The 21,849-nt window shown below is 42.7% G+C and overlaps 1 pseudogene across 1 annotated transcript; it reads right to left on the bottom strand.

The window, feature by feature from the left end:
• Positions 1-676: 676 nt before the first annotated feature.
• Positions 677-20,934, bottom strand: LOC147361233 (ankyrin repeat domain-containing protein 26-like; annotated as a pseudogene). Its single transcript, XR_015140056.1, has 7 exons — positions 20,730-20,934; positions 20,279-20,418; positions 9,165-9,453; positions 8,366-8,581; positions 4,536-4,764; positions 2,039-2,084; positions 677-898 (listed from the first exon to the last, which is right to left on the bottom strand). The product of XR_015140056.1 is annotated as an ankyrin repeat domain-containing protein 26-like (transcript).
• Positions 20,935-21,849: the final 915 nt, after the last annotated feature.

The following is a 21,849-nucleotide window of genomic DNA, read 5'->3' on the forward strand; positions in this document are numbered from 1 at the left end:
AAAGGGGAAACATGAGGGGAAGGACAAATTAGGAGATTAGGATTAACATATATACACTATTTTCTAGTAGTCATGTGCGGATATGAGAGTTGTACAATAAAGAAGGCTGACTGCCAAAGAATTCATGCTTTTGAACTGTGGTGTTGGGAGTAGACTCTCGAGAGTCCTCGTACTGCAAGGAGATTAAACCAGTCAATCCTAAAGGAAATCAATCCTGAATACTCACTGGAAGGACTGATGTTGAGGCTGAAGCTCCAATACTTCAGCCACTTGATGTGAAGAGCCGACTCATCGGAAAAGACCCTTATGCTGGGAAAGATGGAAGGCAGAAAGAGAAAGGGGACGACAGAGGACGAGAGGGTTGGATAGCATCACCAACTCAATGGGCATGAATTTGAGCTAACCCCACAAGATAGTGGAGGACAGAGGAGACTGGCGGGCTGCAGTCCATTGGTCACAGAGTCAGACACGACTGAGTGACTCACACTTTCACTTTGAATATGGAAAACTTAACAGTGCTGGTTTTTAAATCGCTTAAGTTAGCTGCAGAGAAAATACTTAGTACCAAAAGTACTTGGATACTACCGTTTAAAAGTAGTACTAATACTACTTAAAAGTAGTATTTTTAAAATAGCATATAAATTTTCATCATACACACAAAAAGATTTCCCTTTAATAAAGATTTTCTCATCATGTTTAATGAGAAACAACTAAAATGTCATGAAAACAGTCAAGAAGGGAAATTTTTACTATTTATCTTTCAGATCATATATTTTTTTCTTCCAAATCTGTACATATTCTTGTGATGTTTTCAAAAGCAGGTCCTCAGACAGATCTGACCCATCTGTAGCTCCTAGAGGAGACAATCCATAGGACTCAGATTCAAATTCAGCAGCAGCTGGAAAAAAAAAAAGGATTACATTCTTTATCTGAAATACTTGAGTTAACTCAGTATTAGTGAAAAAAAAAAAAAAAAAACCTGAGATATATCTAAGTGCTCTGAAAAATGAAACATATCTATAGATGACAGAAAACAAAATACAAGATTACAATTATATAATCAGCCTACGGTCCCACATGTGGCTGAGTATCAGAGCTTCTGGCTTTCTCATTCTTCATTCATTTACTCAATAACTATCTGCTAAGGTGCTGTGACAAACACTGGAATTACAAGATGAAGGTGACCCAGTCAACCTGAGAGATGATAATGCCATAAACTGTAAAAATAGATGAACAGACAAATTCCATACGGAGTCATAAATACTAAGACAGGTATACAAGATGGCACAAGGAACATTCAGAAGGGACAGCCGGCTTTGTGTCAATGCTGCCAGCTTTTTGGTGGAGGTGCTATGGAAGTAGCTACCTGAAGGACAGGAAGAAGTACAAGAGACAGAGGGGAGAAGCACATACAAAGACCAGAGGTGAGGAAACGAATCTGTGGGATCCTACACAGTCTGGCTGGTTAGATGCACAGCTAAGGGCCAGAGTAAGGTGGTAAAGAGATAAGGCCAACTACTTTGGAAGGACCCAAATTGATGCAGGTGTTTGGAGCTTTTCCTGAGGGCAAGAGATAAACCAGTGACAAAGTCAATGACACAGAAATTACTAAGTCGCCCACCAAGTGACAGCTACGCAAACATGACTGCTTGAGTCTGGGTGTTCTAGCCTTGACCACTACCAGACACTCGAGACGCTGATGAACTCCATGCTTTCTGAAAATGGTGTCAGGGTGCAGATGGACAGTTCCACAGCGATGGCAGTAGTAGAGAAAGGATACAGCCAGAAATAAATAGAAATACATAGACCTTTTGACGTTTTTTTTAAACTATGGAACATGATGAATAAATGAGGAAGAAGAATATTTTTCACTATGACTGCTCATGCTTTCACATTTCTCATTAGCTATGTATAAGACAAAAATATTTAACATAGCATCTGTTATCCAAACAAACAGTGGAAAGAGATGCCATTTATTGTTTACAGTGTATTTCAGAAATCAATGTCTAAATTTAATTCATACATTTTGGCAACATACCTTCTCTTAGTTCTCTAGTTATACTCCTGTCCAACTCCTGCCACATCTGAAATAAGTCAAATATTACTTATCTTTAAGTTAAGCAAGAGATTATCATAGGAATGTTATACAGCTTACTAAATGTGACATTTAAATAATACTTTTAGAGACTAGATCTAACTTGAAGATTACTTAAGTAGAAAAATAATCACATAAATAAAAGAAAATGCATTCCTACTTATTCTGCTTATATGGAACGTTATTTAATCTGATAAAAAGTACAATAAATATCAGTCTATCGAGTACACATAATTTCAAAGAATTAGAGAATGACCCATGATCCTAGGAATGACCCATAAGATTACTGTCTTCTCTCCCTAACAGCTCCTGCCCTAAATACATACTTCTGAGACCTTTACTTTGATTTCTAGGTGAGGATCCTGTTCAAATGGAGGAAGTAGTTTGAGTTGAATGTTATGAAGGAGAACACGTCTGCAGTTTTCTTTAAACTTTTCCATTTAACAAAAACACAGAAAGGTGAGAAAATTATACACAAGAAAACAATGTACCAGCAAGTTTTTATTCAAAAGGTGTTTAGTGAGAAGGATTAACATATAACTGTTAGTTTCCGAACTATGTCCCAGAGAAGGGGAAGGTCCCACAGGGGTCACTGCAGGGTTGAGGAACAGAGAAGTCACAAGTGCAGGACCTCTGGCCACTCCTTTGGTTAAAAGGCTTTATACTTGTCTCCGTTTTATATAATATGGTTCCACACAAAAGTTTGCTTTTTTTTTTTTAAAGAAAGGTTGTTTTCTTTGAAAAAAAAAAAAAAAACTTTTTTTAAGGTATGAGAGTCATGATTTAGGCAAAGTTCGTAATTCTACAAAAGAAGTAACAAAGCCAATGACTTTCTTACTGAGTCCAGAGTCCTATGCCAGCTACTTCCTCAGATTAAGAAAAAACACATATATTTTTAACTATAATGCAGAGAAAATGAATATGTAAAACCTTCTTACATAGTTCAATAATCCTTGTGGCATGACATGACATAGCTTTCTAACTAAATCATATTTTAAATAAGAATAAATTATTGTCAAACTCCTATATGTAGCAGTTGATAGTTAATTTATAAAGCATTAATTAAAAAAAAAAAAAACACTACAGGGAATTTGAAGGAGAAAAGTTTCAAGGTGAGGAGTTACACTTCTATCCTCCTTACGAGAGGTGAGGAGATTTACCTAACTGGTGAGTTTTGGAGAAGGAACTTCTCCCAAAGTGCTTGCTTGGTTCCAAATCTCTACTTTGAAAAGATGTATGTGCCCAAGCACTGTGAACTTGGGTGTGCAGTAGGCAGCCTGTGTCTGGGACGGGGGTCAAGCATTTGCTTCCTCCTCTTAGGCCTGCGTGGGGAAGTGTCTGACTTGGGATGAAGTGTTCGGAGGCCCACTATGACCACACAGCTAAAGCATGTCCTCCAGTTTCACAGCTCTGAAGTACTAAGACCTAACGTAGATGCAGTGCTGTGAAAGAAAGCTTAATTGTTCTCCTACAACGGCAAGAAGCCAAATGAGAAAACAGGTTGAGACTGCATTTAACAAAGGCTACTTTTCCGTGCATCACAAACATCAGGAAAACACCATTAAAACTATAAACCTGTGTGCATGGACTGAAATGGATATTTTAATTACAATGATTGAACAATGAAAACTGGTTGCAATTTAAAGACTCTCCATCATTGCTATCTTAGATACCATTCATCCAGGTGATGTCAAGATAGAGATAAAGTGAGCTTCATTTATAATGTTTAAATGTTTGAAATAACTACAAATCTAGAAATATTCTACAAATGCTCAGCAAGATTGTTTTTTTTTTTAATTTTAAATAAAAATGCTATAGGTAAAATAGCTATTAAAGAAAATAACAAAAATGTCATTTTTGTAAGAAATGACAACATTTATGTAAGAAAATGACAAAAAAGGTTAAGCTAAAACTAGAAATTAGTGTTTTGGTTTAGTATTGTAAGTTTATTTAATTCATTGTAAGTTTATTTAATTCATAAAAAGGATTTATCTGGGATTCCTTTAAACAAAAAGCATCCATATGTGGTTAGTGTTTAGATGCCAGTGATTCACTTATGCTTAGAGGCAGAAAAACTTCGTTGGGTACAGCAGAGCGTGGAAATGATTATGAACCATTGCCAACTGAAATCAATTAGAAAGGAAGTGAAACATCTGAAAGAATACTTTTGGATACTAGGCAATAAAATTTCATTTCTAAAGTAGAATTTATACGCAGCTTTTCAAGAAATTTAATAATTTAGTACATATCTCTTAAAATCAAGAACTCTGGGACAAAAAAAATCATAAAATTTCTGTCTCCTTTATTAGCACAGCTAATTATGACTTTTACTTAGTGTGCATTAAGTCACACAAACAACTCAGAAGTTCACCAAATTAAAAACAAGGATCATTCATATCAGAAATCTGAAACCCAGTGGAGAAAAGATAATAGAACTAACCTTGGTCAAGTAAGTCTCCATGCTGTTATTCGAAGGGCGTGGAATTGAGGTAGAAAAACGTACGTTTGCTCTTGGAGTAAGATTTCCATTGAGCACTAAAGGATTATTGAAATTTCCAACACAAGGGGGCTCCAGGACTGGCCTCGTGCTAACAGTGTTGAATAAAGATCTGTTCTGCTGCTTCTCCACCTCAAGTTTGGTGCTGATCACTGCCAGCCTCTCATGAGTCCTGCGGAAGATGGAAAACACCAACTTAATGACTTGCATTTTTAAAGTTGCCATATAGTATATGGAATTCCCAATAAACTGTTTGAACACTGAAAACACGGAGCAGACCTCCTGTAAACCTTGCTCTAAAGAAGTACACATGTGTCTAGGGCTCCTCAAGTAACAAGTCACAATTGGGAGAGGAGAGAAAGGGCATCAGAGAGAAAGGGAGGGGGTCTCACAGTGACACCAGCTGCCTATGGGACACACCTGCCACCGGGAAACAGTTCAGATCAGATCAGTCGCTCAGTCGTGTCCCACTCTTCGCGACCCCATGAATTGCAGCACGCCAGGCCTCCCTGTTCATCACCAACTCCCGGAGTTCACTCAGACTCACGTCCATCGAGTCAGTGATGCCATCCAGCCATCTCATCCTCTGTCGTCCCCATCTCCTCTTGCCCTCAATCCCTCCCAGCATCAGTCGTTTCCAATGAGTCAACTCTTCGCATGAGGTGGCCAAAGTACTGGAGTTTCAGCTTTAGTATCATTCCTTCCAAAGAAATCCCAGGGCGGATCTGCTTCAGAATGGACTGGTTGGATCTCCTTGCAGTCCAAGGGACTCTCAAGAGTCTTCTCCAACACCACAGTTCAAAAGCTTCAATTCTTCGGCACTCAGCCTTCTTCACAGTCCAACTCTCAGATCCATACATGACCACTGGGAAAACCATAGCCTTAACTAGACGAACCTTTGTTGGCAAAGTAATGTCTCTGCTTTGGAATATGCTATCTAGGTGGGTCATAACTTTCCTTCCAAGGAGTAAGCGTCTTTTAATTTCATGGCTGCAGTCATCATCTGTAGTGATTTGGGAGCCGAGAAAAATACAGTCTGACACTGTTTCCACTGTTTCCCCATCTATTTCCCATGAAGTGATGGGACCGGATGCCATGATCTTCATTTTCTGAATGTTGAGCTTTAAGCCAACTTTTTCACTCTCCACTTTCACTTTCATCAAGAGGCTTTTTAGTTCTTCTTCACTCTCTGCCATAAGGGTGGTGTCATCTGCATATCTGAGGTTATTGATATTTCTCCTGGCAATCTTGATTCCAGCTTGTGTTTCTTCCAGTCCAGCGTTTCTCATGATGTACTCTGCATAGAAGTTAAATAAGCAGGGTGACAATATACAGCCTTGACATACTCCTTTTCCTATTTGGAACCAGTCTATTGTTCCATGTCCAGTTCTAACTGCTGCTTCCTGACCTGCATACAAATCTCAAGAGGCAGATCAGGTGGTCTGGTATTCCCATCTCTTTCAGAATTTTCCACAGTTTATTGTGATCCACACAGTCAAAGGCTTTGGCATAGTCAATAAAGCAGAAATAGATGCTTTTCTGGAACTCTCTTGCTTTTTCCATGATCCAGCAGATGTTGGCAATTTGATCTCTGGTTCCTCTGCCTTTTCTAAAACCAGCTTGAACATCAGGAAGTTCACGGTTCACATATTGCTGAAGCCTGGCTTGGAGAATTTTGAGCATTACTTTATTAGCGTGTGAGATGAGTGCAATTGTGCAGTAGTTTGAGCATTCTTTGGCATTTCCTTTCTGTGGGATTGGAATGAAAACTGACCTTTTCCAATCCTGTGGCCACTGCTGAGTTTTCCAAATTTGCTGGCATATTGAGTGCAGCACTTTCACAGCATCATCTTTCAGGATTTGGAATAGCTCAGTTGGAATTCCATCACCTCCACTAGCTTTGTTCTTAGTGATGCTTTCTAAGGCCCACTTGACTTCACATTCCAGGACGTCTGGCTCTAGGTCAGTGATCACACCATTGTGGTTATCTGGGTCGTGAAGATCTTTTTTGTACAGTTCTTCTGTGTATTCTTGCCATCTCTTCTTAATATCTTCTGCTTCTGTTAGGTGCATACCATTTCTGTCCTTTATCGAGCCCATCTTTGCATGAAATGTTCCTTTGGTATCTCGGATTTTCTTGAAGAGATCTCTAGTCTTTCCCATTCTGTTGTTTGCCTCTATTTCTTTGCATTGATCGCTGAGGAAGGCTTTCTTATCTCTTCTTGCTATTCTTTGGAACTCTGCATTCAGATGCTTATATCTTTCCTTTTCTCCTTTGTTTTTCACATCTCTTCTTTTCACAGCTATTTGTAAGGCCTCCCCAGATGGCCATTTTGCTTTTTTGCATTTCTTTTCCATGGGGATGGTCTTGATCCCTGTCTCCTTTACAATGTCACGAACCTCTTTCCATAGTTCATCAGGCACTCTATCTATCAGATCTAGGCCCTTAAATCTATTTCTCACTTCCACTGTATAATCATAAGGGATTTGATTTAGGTCATACCTGAATGGTCTAGTGGTTTTCCCTACTTTCTTCAATTTAAGTCTGAATTTGGCAATAAGGAGTTCATGGTCTGAGCCACAGTCAGCTCCTGGTCTTTTTTGTGCTGACTGTATAGAGCTTCTCCACCTTTGGCTGCAAAGAATATAATCAATCTGATTTCGGTGTTGACCATCTGGTGATGTCCATGTGTAGAGTCTTCTCTTGTGTTGTTGGAAGAGGGTGTTTGTTATGACCAGTGCATTTTCTTGGCAAAACTCTATTAGTCTTTGCCCTGCTTCATTCCGTATTCCAAGGCCAAAGTTTCCTGTTACTCCAGGTGTTTATTGACTTCCTACTTTTCAGGGATGAAGAAACACCCCATCCCACAAAGCCACGTTCATGCATTTGCTTTCACCACCCTTGTATACACGTTTCACTCATGACCTCAGAGAAATCAAGCTTTTGGCTCTGAGGAATCATCTAGAGTCACAATCTAGAGGGGAGGACAACAAAGTCAATAGGTGATTGAAAAGAGCTAAAACAGCCCCAGGAACAATTACAAGTATCCCCTGCTTTTCCAAAGTTCACTTTATGTTTCTTCACTTCTAGGAAAGGCCTACATCAGCATCTGTTTTTGATAATCAAAAAAAAAATTTTTTTTGAAGAGACTTTTTGATTTCATATAAAAAGGTTCACTGTACGTTTTACAGTGAGAGACATCACGCTCCCCAAGTAGGGAGACTGGCCCAACTGAGCTCCTTCCCTGGAAGCCACATCCCACATCTCAGTGTCAAGTCACCACAACCCTGAAGCCTATCTGGGAGCACCTGTGCTTCACTTGTGCATATTCATTTTAGGCTTCAACTAGCAGAACGTGCCCTCGGGTGCCTGCTTCTTTGCTTTATGCTGCTTTGGCTTATGCAAGGCTTCCTAGGAGTGCTCTGCTTTCAGACAGTGGGGAAACCTGGACTAGGCACTGGAGGTGCCATCTGCCCTTTGCATCCTCCACACCCCCACTCAGGTCACCATACTATTTCTAGCCACTCTGTGAATTATCCTGCCTTTCACCCCTGTGTTAATTGCCCCCAATTTCACAGCATGCGTTTATGCAGTGTAGAAAAACTTAAAAGGACACAGTATCGATAGTTTGTCTCAGGGCGCCCTCTAGCAGTGACCATCTAGTTAGCTTTCACTTCCTACTCATCTCATGAACTGCGCTCTATACAAATTAGGCTTTAGAGACAAATCAACGAGCTAAATTTTCTTTCTGTGATTCTGTGTTTTGACTTACTTGTCTAGTTTACCTTCCAATGACTTTTGAACTTCTAGTTCTACTAGGTAGTTGCTTATATTTTTCCAACTCTGCTTTATGAGAATCTTCTTGCAAAGTTTTCACCTTGGAGAGTTCAGATTCCAAGTCTTTAATTCTGAGTTCCATCTGACTTCTTATGGAAGCATTATTCTTCTCTTGTAAGTGCGCTAAGTTCTCCTGAGATGCTGCTTGTATCTAAGGAAAATTTAAAAAGTTAACGTTTTAAAAATAATCATTAACCTGGAAAATGATATTTGCTCCCTTTAGTTTTGAGTCAGTGATTCAGAAAGCAATTTTAAAGGTAAAAAAAAAAAAGAGCAGAAGTTTAAAACAATTATCATCAATGTGAATTAAATGTGAATTATAAAATTAAAGTGGAATTATTGTTAGAGTGGTGCTTATATAATCTGATAATTTAAAGAACAAGAGGATCAACTTAAAGTTTTAAAAAATGAACAAGACAACTTAAAAATAATTCAAGAGGATGGTACCAGTTTTAAACCACAATATTTTCTTTTCCACCTAGTAGTCTTGTTTTATACCAATTGGTCTCATAAATGAAAGGACTCTCTAGTGAGAATCATTCTGATAGATCAATTTGGTGATAACTGTGATGGAAACGGAAATACTTCAAGGCAGAAACAAGTGCCCCCTTCCTTCCAGAAAACTACCAAACCAACTGCTCTAAGGGAAGTAGAGGAAACACATAAGGTGTATAGATCCAAACCGTAACTTACAATGAGGTGAATCCAAGCACATAACAGATGAACAAATTAACCTGCAAGAATAGGTTGACTTCCTTTAATTTCTCCACGAGATCCTGTCTCGCCCTTTCTTCAATCTCCCGTTTATTCTGCTACTTGACTGTGTTTGATCATATTCATTTCTATATGACTTCTGAGGTTCACTACTTCTTGCTCCAACTTCTTTTTATTCTTCTCTAGTTTTTCACACTTCTTTTGCATTCCTTTCATAGATAATAACTCCTCTCGAAGAACTTGATTTTTTGCATCCAGGTGCAGACATTTTGAAGATGCAGCTTCCAGCTCTGCTGTAAGATCCTCAATCTGCAAGAATAAAACAATACTGTTTGGTAATGAGGCAAGTGGACTGAGCACAGCTTAACTCAAACCCAGGATCAAATAGATACGATGGTATCTGTATTGTAGAATGTAGGACCAGGGATTACTCAGAGAATCAAGAAAGAAGTTCAAACCACCAAGAGTCACAAAATATATTCTTCACTGTCCTCATCTTTGTCACACAACATTTGCATTTGATTTTACACTCTTTTCTATTTTGTCTCCATAAAATGACTACAAGTCACCTCTTAGTAGAATGTCTCTTACTCCTTCCCCCCATCTTAATGCCCCATGTTTTAAAGAAGTTTGAGGGATACTGTATTGAGTTATCTAGGGCTGAGTTAATACACTCTTCCCAAAAGAAGATTGTGAAAATAAGACTCTCATTGATAAATCTTGTAAAAATGGATTCTAATCCCATGTCTTTTTCTGAACTAAATAGTTTTTGCTAATTTGAACTGCATTCCAAAGAAAAATAATTCAAAAGGTTAAAGAAATCCCATCTCCTAATAGCTTAGTGAGATGATCCATACATTTTTCTGAACAACAACAAAAAATGCCTCATTTTTGTAACCATTTGTTACTTTTCACAGAACAGAACATAGCAAACAAAACAACAAACAAAATTTGCGGGGAATTTCAGTGACACTGAGTTGGAAAGAACTTTCCTTTAGACAGAATGAGTCAAGGTGAGTGGAGGTGGTGGTATTCAAACTGTCTACAAATTCTTTGACACTTTTCTCTGAAATTCCCTCCCCTTAAATATGTGCTGGCCTCAGTAACTGATTTCTACTGGACAGAGTCTGGGAAAACTGATTTTTGCTCTGTGGGAAAGCCCACCCTTACCATCAGTCACTACACTGCGAAGAAGCCGAGACCACATACTGAGCACCTTGTCAGTGTCCTCACTGACCACCTCCAACTAATGTCCCATCCAAAAGCTAGCTCCAACTGCCAGACATGTGCATGAACTAATCTTCAGATGACTCTGGTCCCCACCTTCACGACATCCCAGCTGATGCTGACTGGAAAAGGAACGTGCTGGCCTCACTCACTGAGCCTTGCCCCAACACAAATTTGTGAACAAAGTAAATGCTATTTTGAGCCACTAGGCTTTGACGTGGTTTATTATACAATTTGATGGCAATAAATACCTGGCACAGATACTGATATTAAAAATGCCATTAAAAAAGAAGTAAAAGATGTGAGAATGCCTTTCAACCTGGAGGTAGGTGAGATCTGAATGGATGCAGAGAAAGAAATGAAAACCAAAAGGGCTTCATGACATTGTAAACTGAATCTTGATAGCCCTTAAAGAGTCTGCTGGTGACAGCTTCTAGGCAAGAGAAGAAAACAACACTGAAACACAGGGGAAAGGAGACTCTTGCTACGAACCAGCTGAAAGTAACATCAATGAGAGGGATAACCTATCAAAAAAAAAAAAAAAGTGGGGGGGGGGACTATTAAATATAAAGGAACCAGGCTCAATTATATTTGGGTTCAATATCTGTTATCTCCTTTACAGCATCTCCACATGTCCAGTGGTCACATGATGCTAAGAGACAGAAACAGCTTCTGGGGTGCTGCCAGGAAAACATGGTCTAAAGGCAAAGCCTGTAGACTGTAAAACCCTTCAAGACCTTGGAAAGACTTAAGGTGGTGCCTCAAATTCCTTTAAAGATTTTAAGGGCATAAGAATTTTAAAGGCATCATCCTACAAAGATTCACAAGAAGCCCAAGGACAGCACAAAGAGCTCAGAGGGTAGAGCAAAAGAGAAGCACTCCCATGGGCAGGACCAAGTCCTCATCACAGAGCTGGCAGCACCAAACTGGACCTCAGAGCTGCTATGGACTACGGTGCCTCCCGTTTCCCATTTCTGAACAGGAGAGCCTAGTCATTCAGAAGAACAGTGGGGGTGTGGGTGGCAGATAACTTGTCCCTTTAGTTCTCAAGTCTTAGTACTGAGAGGGTTGTGCTCACAGGGTCACACCCTAGAAATCACAACCAGAAACCTTATCCCCATGTGCCATCTGTACCTGATGAAGATGGTAAGACCTCTACTTGAGCCTGGGCCTGACACTGTTAACAACTGAGACTTGTGAGGGAATGGGTGGGGAAAAGGGTATTTTTCATTGGAAGGAATATAAAAAATTGTGGCCAGTGAGTAACTGTGCTAGTTTTTAAGTGTACCCATTAGTTTTAAAAACTGTATTCTGTTAAAAAAAAAAAAAGGTAGAATATAGGCCACGGATAAGTGACTTGCTCCTATTGAACAGAAGATAATGAAAGTGATGCTGTGTGAACTGCAAAGCAGTTAGACAAGGCAGCAGAGCTTCTGCCTGGCTCTCAACCTGGGAACCAGGCTCCATGTTGTGAGTAAGCCCAGGCTGCAAAGACAGCCTAGGTGTTCAGGGTAGGTGTTTTACTTGTCTGCCTTCACCAAAGTCCAGCCAACCACAGATACCAACTATCAGACATGGGAATGAACACACCTTCACCCGATTCCAGTCTCCAGCCCTTGAGCTGCCCCACCTGAAGCTGAGGGGACGAGAAGCCAGCCGTCCTGGCCACCTTTTCCTAAGTGTAGATTTTGAATGAAACCAATGTTGTTTATTGAAGCCACTAAACTTAAAGCTGATTAGGAAAAAACAGAAAAATGGATTTTTGAAAAAGAGAAAATAAAGAAACATAACTTAAATGCAGGTAGAAACTAGTCTCCTATAAACTGGAATATAATAAAGGGTGAGATTTTTAATGACAATGTTGATGAGAAGAAGAATATAACTAAAAGAAAGACTTAAGAACTATTCAGGAAGAAGTTTTTTTCAGGGTTCCCTTCAATTACAATTTCTTACAAATAGGCAGGTGTGACTCCTTAGAATTTCTGCTCAAGTTTGAAAACAATGAAGACTAGTAAACAATGAGACATATGATTTGAACTATAAGAAATAACTAGAAATAGTTTAATTACCAAAATCAGACTTTTGACTTCATCTCAATTTACTGAAATTCTAAGAGAGATGGGTAGCTTTGAGTAGTTACTAATCTAGAACTCAATCTTCATTGTCCTCTCCTCAGAGAGAGAAATAAAACACCACGAGATGCCACTTCATACTTGCTAGGATGGCTATACTCAGAGACAGGTAATGACTAGTGTTGACAGGAATGTATAGAAATGGGAACATTTTACATACTTTGGATAAAAACATAAAATGATGCAGCCATGCTGGAAAACAGTATGGCAGGTCCTCAAAAGGTTAAACAGAGTTGCTGTGTAATACAGCAATTCTATTCATAACTATTCCCAAAAGAAATGAAAAAATGTTCACACCTAAACTTAGACATAAATGTTCACAGCAACATTACTGACATTAGCCAAAAAGTAGAAACAACCCCAAAGGTCCATCAGATGATGAATGGATAAATAAAATGTGGCCAGTTCAGTTCGGTCGCTCAGTCGTGTCCGACTCTTTGCGACCCCATGAATCGTAGCACACCAGGCCTCCCTGTCCATCAACTCCCAGAGTTCAGACTCATGTCCATCGAGTCAGTGATGCCATCCAGCCATCTCATCCTCTGTCGTCCCCTTCTCCTACTGCCCCCAATCCATCCCAGCATCAGGGTCTTTTCCAATGAGTCAACTCTTTGCATGAGGTGGCCAAAGTACTGGAGTTTCAGCTTTAGCATCATTCCTTCCAAAGAAATCCCAGGGCTGATCTCCTTTAGGATGCACTGGTTGGATCTCCTTGCAGTCCAAGGGATTCTCAAGAGTCTTCTCCAACACCACAGTTCAAAAGCATCCATTTTTGAGCGCTCAGCTTTCTTCACAGTCCAACTCTCACATCCATACATGAAAACCGGAAAAATCATAGCCTTGACTAGACGGACCTTTGTTGGCAAAGTAATGTCTCTGCTTTTGCATATGCTATCTAGGTTGGTCATAACTTTCCTTCCAAGGAGTAAGCGTCTTTTAATTTCATGGCTGCAGTGACCATCTGCAGTGATTTTGGAGCCCAAAAAATAAAGTCTGACACTTTTTCCACTATTTCTCCATCTATTTCCCATGAAGTGATGGGACCAGATGCCATGATCTTAGTTTTCTGAATGCTAAGCTTTAAGCCAACTTTTTCACTCTCCACTTTCACTTTCATCAAGAGGCTTTTTAGTTCCTCTTCACTTTCTGCCATAAGAGTGGTGTCATCTGCATATCTGAGGTTATTGACATTTCTCCCAGCAATCTTGATTCCAGCTTGTGCTTCTTCCAGCCCAGAGTTTCTCATGATTTACCCTGCATAAAAGTTAAATAAACAGGGTGACAATATACAGCTTTGACGTACTCCTTTTCCTATTTGGAACCAGTCTGTTGTTCCATGTCCAGTTCTAACTGTTGCTTCCTGACCGGCATATAGGTTTGTCAAGAGGCAGGTTAGGTGGTCTCATATTCCCATCACTTTCAGAATTTTCCACAGTTTATTGTGATCCACACAGTCAAAGGCTTTGGCATAGTCAATAAAGCAGAAATAGATGTTTTTTCCAGAACTCTCTTGCTTTTTCCATGATTCAGCAGATGCTGGCAATTTGATCTCTGGTTCCTCTGCCTTATCTAAATCTAGCTTGAACATCTGGAAGTTCACAGCTGACGTATTGCTGAAGCCTGGTTTGGAGAATATTGAGCATTACTTTACTAGCGTGTGAGATGAGTGCAATTGTGCAGTAGTTTGAGCATTCTTTGGCATTTCCTTTCTGTGGGATTGGAATGAAAACTGACCTTTTCCAGTCCTGTGGCCACTGCTGAGTTTTCCAAATTTGCTAGCATACTGACTGCAGCACTTTCACAGCATCATCTTTCAGGATTTGGAATAGCTCAACTGGAATTCCATCACCTCCACTACCTTTGTTCTTAGTGATGCTTTCTAAGGCCCACTTGACTTCACATTCCAGGATGTTTGGCTCTAGGTGAGTGATCACACCATCGTGATTATCTTGGTCGTGAAGATCTTTTTTGTACAGTTCTTCTGTGTATTCTTGCCGCCTCTTCTTAATAGCTTCTGCTTCTGTTAGTTGCATACCATTTCTGTCCTTTATCGAGCCCATCTTTGCATGAAATGTTCCTTTGGTATCTCGGATTTTCTTGAAGAGATCTCTAGTCTTTCCCATTCTGTTGTTTGCCTCTATTTCTTTGCATTGATCGCTGAGGAAGGCTTTCTTATCTCTTCTTGCTATTCTTTGGAACTCTGCATTCAGAGGCTTATATCTTTCCTTTTCTCCTTTGCTTTTCGCTTCTCTTCTTTTCACAGCTATTTGTAAGGCCTTCCCAGATGGCCATTTTGTTTTTTGCATTTCTTTTCCATGGGGATGGTCTAGATCCCTGTCTCCTGTACAATGTCATGAACCTCCATCCATAGTTCATCAGGCACTGTATTATCAGATCTAGTCCCTTAAATCTATCTCTCACTTCCACTGTTTAATCATAAGGGATTTGATTTAGGTCATACCTGAATGGTCTAGTGGTTTTCCCTACTTTCTTCAATTTAAGTCTGAATTTGGCAATTAGGAGTTCATGGTCTGAGCCAAAGTCAGCTCCCTGTCTTGTTTTTGCTGACTCTATATAGCTTTTCCATCTTTGGCTGCAAAGAATATAATCAATCTGATTTTGGTGTTGACCATCTGGTAATGTCCATGTGTAGAGTCTTCTCTTGTGTTGTTGGAAGAGGGTGTTTGCTATGACCAGTGCGTTCTCCCATGACTCCCATTATCACTAGGAAAGCCAATTCTAAAATATATAAAGTCATAGAAAACACAAGAAATACTTTAGCATTGGCTTCAGAGGTGCTCTTGCAGTCATACTGAATATAATTTATAACGAATACTTATGAATTCAGAGCTATGTAAAAATATAGCTAGGAAGCCACATTTTGAGAAGGCAATCTCTAGATGTCTACCTAGGTCTCCCAACTAGATGCAAAATTCTAAATATAAACCTGCTACCACTATCAGGTATGCTACATACTGGCCTAAATGAATTTACTTTCTCCTAACTCTCTTTGTCATGTATGATGGTCTTACTATGGTAAGAGGAAGAATGCAAACACCTTTCTAAGAAATACCGTTTGGCTGTAGGTGGCATAAAAGGAGTCAGCACACGGTAGATTTTGCCACAATATCTAATTTTGGAAACGTCAGTGCCCAAGTGGCCCAGGGCTGAAAGCTCTGGGCTTCTTCACTACCTAGTTTGCTTTCTCTGTTTTCTGGCAGCTCAGACTTGCACAGCTGATAGAGCGTGTAAGTCCCTGCCAGAAACACCACTCCAATATTCACCTTTTCTTTATCTATTAAGGTTGTCAGGGGAGTGTGTAATTTCCTCGGTTCTGTCTTCTCACAGCAAACATTTGAAGCGACGGACGTTAAAGCCCTCGGCGTCACAGCTCTCAGGTAGTGTTACAGCTCCATGTTACAGCTCAGTTTTATTTGGAAAATACATCCATGAGTTGTGAGGACATGCTGACCCAAAAGATGCAGAGAGAAGAGAGAAAGAGAGAGAGGGAGAGAGACAGAGCGCACATGCATGGGAGAGAAACCCCCGGCCCTTTGGCCCCTCTTTTTATATGTTTTTTTCCTCCCCCTGGACTTGCCCCATGTAAACTGGGCTAGCCAGGAGTGCTGTTTTTTTCTACCTGAGGTCCTCACTCCGGTCCTCGGACCTTCCTTTGTTCTATCTTTGCGGGCTCTACCCTTCCTTGTCTTTTAGCCACTGCCATTCTGGACTCCTTTTTCCTATTCTAACCACCTAACAAGGTCATCTGTCGCAATTCTGTGGATGCTGACTGATTTTTGGTCATTGATTGTGAAATCAACAGACACTGATCATCAACTTGCAAATGCCTGGCTCTTTGACAAGTCTCACTACTGAGGCTCAAACCAATAGAATCCCAACCTGAAAAATATGAAAACAAAGTCTCCATTTATTAGAACGTGAGGAAGAATACAACTCTGACGACCTTCTACAAACTCTTATTTCAGAGAATCACTTCCACATTGTCCTCTCCCCTCAAACTCACTACTGCTTAACAGCTTATTGTATCTTACACGTCACTCACTGTAAGCGTCTCTTTATGAAGAGATACTAACTAGTTTGTCTCATTTTTTCTTTTTACTTTTCTAGTATTACTTACATTGATTCACTCAATCTGTTTGTTCCCTATTCTGTATTCCATAAGAACTTTGTGAATAATTTAATTCCCACAGAATTATTAGATATTAAAAATCTTGCATGTTTCAAAATCAGTGTAGTATTTATTGAAAATAACACTTCTAGCATTTAGGGGATGAACCCTATTAATCTGTTTTGTTTCAAAACTTAGTTTGGTTTGCGACATCATGCTAATGCTTCAGAGGATTTCTGTGAAACAACTGCCAAAAAATCAGCTATCTTAAAAAAAAAAAAAGTCAATGCCTTCCATATTCAAATTAGTCTACTTCAAATAATAAATACCAATACAACATATACCTCTGATGCCTGAGAGTTACTTAGAGGGGTGGGGTTTCCCCTACTTCTAGCACCACCACCCTTCTCCCCCACCCCCAGTATTCTCTGGAGCAACAATGACTTTTTCTCTTTTCAGTGGAAATACACTGGAGCCATGTAGAAGGAATTCTCTCAAGTGTCCTCATCAACTCCAAACTCACCTCCCTAAGGACTTACTTTCCTCTCTTCCTCCTGCCACTAGAATCTCTCCTTTCCAAAGGGTAATCTCTGGATCTGCGGTCTGAATTCTTCCCCCTTTACATTCCTTCTATGGATCATCTCCACCACTTCTTTTTCCCTCTCTGCTTAGCAATGGTATCTTACACCTGTAATTGCTACTGCAACTCTTTGCTTCCCTCTGGCTATAAACACGCTCAGAAAGAAAAACAAAATAATGCTTTTTCTTGATCCTGTTCTGTCCTGCACTATCCGATGCTCCTCTTCCAGATTTCTCTAAAGGCAAGGCTACACCCTTGCTACTCAGAAAGCCTGTTAGAAACACAGAATCTCAGACCTCCTGCTCAGCAAGTACACTTCCCACAAGGTCCCCAGGCAACTAATTCAAATGTGAGAAACTCTGGTCTACACTGAGTCTGCTTCTACATGACCTCAACTTAATTTATTCTTCTAAAATCTTAGCCTCAACTTACCCTCAGGAGAAGGCAATGGCAACCCACTCCAGTACTCTTGCCTGGGAAACCCCATGGATGGAGAAGCCTGGTGGGCTGCCGTGGATGGGGTCGCCCAGAGTCGGACATGACTGATGCGACTTAGCAGCAGCAGCAACATACCTTCACTCTACCCTCACTTTGGAGACACTTCCCTCCAAACTGAAACTGCATTAGAAGCTGGAAACTTCCAGTGGACACTGTAGCAGGCTGTCGGTTCCTTGATCTCCCCATCATGGCCCCTGCTCTCTCCTTCCTTCCAGTTCTTTTGTTTTGGCCTAGCTGACACCATCCTATGAAGAGGCCTCATCTCATATGACATCAATTTGCACACATTTACAGCTGAGCGCCTATGCCCATGTTCCTGCACAGAGGCTAACACACAGCTCTGTGTACCCAGGGACCTCAATCCTGAATGCCTTCTCACAGCCAGAAAAACAATAAGACAAGGAAAACTCTGCTGTTCCTCTCGGACAAGCTCACTTCAAATTCATCGCCCATGTCAAATACTCTCCCTTTTTCTAAAGACCTAACATTTCTTGCCACCTTCCCCCATAGACCCTTGCTTTCTTTTCCTTCATTTCCTCCCTGAACTCTATGCCTCTCTCATCCTTCATTCCCTCTTTCCTCTTAGTTCTCAACCTTCCTGAGGTTGTAGAGTATCTTGAAACACAACTAGTAATTTTTTTCTTTCGGCCATGGATCACACTGACCAGGGATCGAAACTGCACCCCCTGCATCAGAGTCTTAACTGCACAGTCTTAACCATTGGACCAGACCTCCAAGGAAGTCCAGGAACTCATAATTTAGCTCCTTAAATGGCATTCTCAATTTAATCTGTGGCTGACGCCTGATAAGATACACTATATCCCTCCTCGACTTTTTCCTCACTACGCATCCGACAGGTAATCACCTGCTTTGGCTATTAGAATACGTCAGCAGTCCCATTTTAATTCAACGTTCTGTCAAATGACCTTTCTATCAAATCTAGTTCTTACCTTCTACTTGTCCATTTAATGTCTTCTTTTCCTCTTTGACCAGCAGCTCCAGATAAATGATCCACATACTTCTGTGGAAGGCTCTCAGAGATACTCTGTTAAAATGAACACTGAGTTGCATGAAGATTTCCTAAACCCTTTCTAAGAAAATATCCTACTTTTACAAACTGCCCACGTGTAATCCAGGTAAGACAGGTTTTGCCAAGATCCCACAGCTGCTAAGTGTCAGAACCAGGATGCTGACTTCAGGCACGGTGCTGGATCACCAGGCAGCAGCCGCCTGCAATGAAGAGAGCAGGCCCTTCCTAGCTCCTTGCATTGGTGCCACCTTCAAACAGGGCACCCTTACTTTCTGTTACTTCAAGTATGGCTGCCATAAAGGTACTCCGCACATCCAAAATGCTTTGTATTATTAACGTAAAAGTGAAAGTCGCTCAGTTGTCTCTGACTCTTTGCCACCCCATTCCCTATACAGTCCATGGAACTCTCCAGGCCAGAATACTGGAGTGGGTAGCCTTTCCCTTCTCCAGATCTTCCCGACCCAGGAATCGAACTGGGGTCTCCTGCACTGCAGGCGGATGCTTTACCAACTGAGCGATCAGGGAAGCCCTTGTTAAAACATCACTAAAGCAAACTGCTGTTGTCATAAGCCCACAGATTTATCACTATCCCCCATACTTTGGCGTCTCTTGAAATGTTCCTTGCAGATCAACTTGACAATTCAAACGCAGTAATACTTTCAAGTTTCAAGAACTCTCTTTTCAAGGCCAAAGTGGTAAAAACAAACAAACAAACAAACAATTCAGCCTGTTGCTCTCTGACGCTCTCTAGCAGTTTTACAGGTGCACATGTACCAAAGAAACACACATTTGGTTGGGAGACTGGGACTGACACATACACGCTACACACTATTGTGTAGGAAATACATAACTAATGAGGACCAACCGTATAGCACAGGGAACTCAACACTCTGTAAGAGCCCATACGGAAAAAATGCTTTTAAAAAGAGCTGATATATACACGTAACTGATTCACTCTGCTGCACACCTGACACTAACACAATATTGTAAATCAACTGTACTCCAATAAAAATCGAGGGGAGAACGGAAGGAAGAGACACAAACATTTGGCTATAGACTGACCTGGAATAATGCAGCAATTTTTAGATAAACGTCACTTCAAACCCAAAGTGTAGGGTAAAAAATCAGGATATTGTCATTATCCTCCAATTAAAAACAATTAGGAGCCCGGTGGCGGCCGGACACAGGCACTGGCCAAGCCCACTGCTGGTGCCTCACAGCTTTCTCCGGGCGCCTCGCCGGCCCCACGCGGAGGGGGCCCGGTTTCAACTGCCAGCAGCTCGGCCCTCAGGCCAGAGGGTGACTACCCGCCCGCCCTCCCGGGTCACAGGGCCCCGGGGCGCCGGGGCGCGTTTCCCACTGACAGGGCCCGGGCGCCGGCGCGCCTTTCCCACCAAGGCCCGGTTTCCGGCTCACACGCCCCCTGCGGTGCCGGCCCGGCTCTCCGCTCGTACGCTCTCGGTTCATGCTTCCCGCTCACACGCACCCCTCTCCCCGCTCCCCAATGGCCCCGCTCGCCGCTCGCGCGCTGCCCTCACCCCAGTGCGGCGTGCGGCGCTCCCGCTCTCACAACCCCCGACGCCGGCCCGCGCTCCCCGGCCGCACGCCCCCCGCGCAGGCGCCCGCCCGGCTCGCCGCCCACACAACCCCGCCCCCAGGCACGGGCGGGTGCTGGCCGCTCACACGCCCTCTGTGCGCCGTCAACCCTCGAAGAGGCCCGGCCTAAGCTCTCCGCCCGGCGCCCGCGCCGTGTTCTGCGAGAAGCCCGTGGAGCCGGCCCGGGAGCTGCCCCGCGAGGACGAGGGAAGGCTACCTGAGGCGGGGCGCCGTGAGGGCGGGGGCGGGCGGGCGTCTCCCGGGGCCGCTGCTCTGGAGCTGCACAACCGCGTGCGAGATGGCGGGTGTGCCTGTGGTTCCACTCCGTGGCTGTGGGCAGGTCGGTTTCGGCGGCTTCCCGCGCGCCGGGGACGCCGCCACTTCCTCAGCGACCCCCGCCGCCCCGCGTCCTCGAAGCCTCTGTGCGCGCGGGCTGCGCGGTGGGCCTCTCGCCCCGGTGGCGCGCGGAGAGACCGGGAGACGGGCTGCTGGAGCTCAGGTGCGAGTTACACCAGGGAGGTGGGGACGGGGTAGCCCGGGCATTAGAGCCGCGCCCTGAGGGCTGCGGTGAGTGTAGCCCCACCGGGGAGCCGGCCATGCAAACACCCTCACCTCCCCTCCGGGGAAGGGCGGGCAGCAAGGGGGCTCTGGGGCGGGAGGCTCGCTCTTCACTCCCAAGGCATTTCAGAGGAGCGATGGGATTACTCTGTGTTTAGATAGCTGTTAGAGCATTTGGACGCAGGGTAACTCCTCTGGTCGCCGCCCCTGACCTCGGACTCGGGGTAACTCCTCTGGTCGCCGCCCCTGACCTCGGACGCGGGGTAGCTCTTCTTGGCCGTTCCTGCGCCTTCGCAGTCTGGTACTCTCGGCCACTGCCCCTGACCTCGGACGTGGGGTGGCTCCTCTAGGCCGCACTTTAGCGCGCCAGTCGCAGCCGCCTGCGCCTTAGCGATTGCACTATTCTCACAAGTTAGTAAAGTAATGCTCAAAATTCTCCAAGCCAGGCTTCAGCAATATGTGAACCATGAACTTCCTGATGTTCAAGCTGGTTTTAGAAAAGGCAGAGGAACCAGAGATCAAATTGCCAACATCCACTGGATGGCACCCCACTCCAGTACTCTTGCCTGGCAAATCCCATGGATAGAGGAGCCTGGTAGGCTGCAGTCCGTGGGGTCGCGAAGAGTCGGACACGACTTTCCCTTTCACTTTTCACTTTCATGCATTGGAGAAGGAAATGGCAACCCACTTAAGTGCTCTTGCCTGGAGAATCCCAAGGACGGGGATTCCGTATATGGGGTCACACAGAGTTGGACACGACTGAAGTGACTTAGCAGCAGCAGCAGCAGCAGCAGCAGCTGGATCATGGAAAAAGCAAGAGAGTTCCAGAAAAGCATCTATTTCTGCTTTATTGACTATGCCAAAGCCTTTGACTGTGTGGATCACAATAAACTGTGGAAAATTCTGAAAGAGATGGGAATAACAGACCACCTGATCTGCCTCTTGAGAAATCTAT

The sequence above is a fragment of the Bos grunniens genome, chromosome 13, assembly GCF_055505025.1.
Source record: "Bos grunniens cultivar Pamir isolate PY7600 chromosome 13, Bosgru_T2T1.0, whole genome shotgun sequence".
In the NCBI taxonomy this organism is placed as follows: domain Eukaryota; kingdom Metazoa; phylum Chordata; class Mammalia; order Artiodactyla; family Bovidae; genus Bos; species Bos grunniens.